Source organism: Limulus polyphemus, unplaced genomic scaffold (assembly GCF_000517525.1).
Source record: "Limulus polyphemus unplaced genomic scaffold, Limulus_polyphemus-2.1.2 Scaffold171, whole genome shotgun sequence".
NCBI classification, from domain to species: Eukaryota; Metazoa; Arthropoda; class Merostomata; order Xiphosura; family Limulidae; genus Limulus; species Limulus polyphemus.
Genome location: NW_013665781.1, coordinates 535,824 through 536,676, shown reverse-complemented (window position 1 = coordinate 536,676; position 853 = coordinate 535,824).

Here is an 853-nt window from a genome sequence, read left to right as displayed (position 1 = left end):
AGAGCTCTTGAATTCAAATCCTACGTTAAGTCCAGCACAGAGATACTAAGGTTGGTACAGTCATCAGGATTCAAGGCCAGAAAAAAGCAGCTTTCAGAGAAGTTTAAGGGACTTTTCTGGCACCGTAATAAACCGGAGCACAAGAGAGTTCAATCCCGGCAACTTCAACACAGGGAAGATGCCACTGCAGGAAAGGCTGCTACCCAGAAAGGTTGTTGGAACTGTGGTGAGCAAGGACATATGAGGAGCCAGTGTAAGAAGAATACTACCAATAAGTCAGCTTCGGAAAACCAGTAGTGGTTGGTGCTGAGGGACGCCCACCAACCCCATTGTGAAAGTCCTAACATTTGCTTGCCATTTTACACTTAGCCATAGTGTCTACGTGACAGGAAAGCTGGATGGCCAAAGGTGCAACTTTGTCATAGATTCTGCATCTCAGCAAACCCTTGTGAGTATCAAGATGCTAGATCACAAAGGAGTACCAGAAGCTATACAGAAGCTCTGTGGTGTGACAGGACATTATGCAAGGTTGTGGGGACCAATGTGGGTAACTATTGAGCTCATGGGCATGAAGGACAGACACAAAGTATACTTGGCTGACATTGAAGACCAATGCATATTAGGATTGGACTATTTAATACCGAAGAAGTGTGTAGTTAACTTGGATAAAATGACGATTGGGAACAACAAAGGCCAAATTCTGGTAAGTGTCACAGCACTTAAGTCAACTACAAGACCCCCTATGTCAGAGAAGATAATTTGGGGTAGAATAAAAGAACATCCCGAAGGAAGCCCAATGATTGTGGCAGCAGTGGAAGACCCATCCAGGCCAGCAGATGTGAAGATTGGAAAG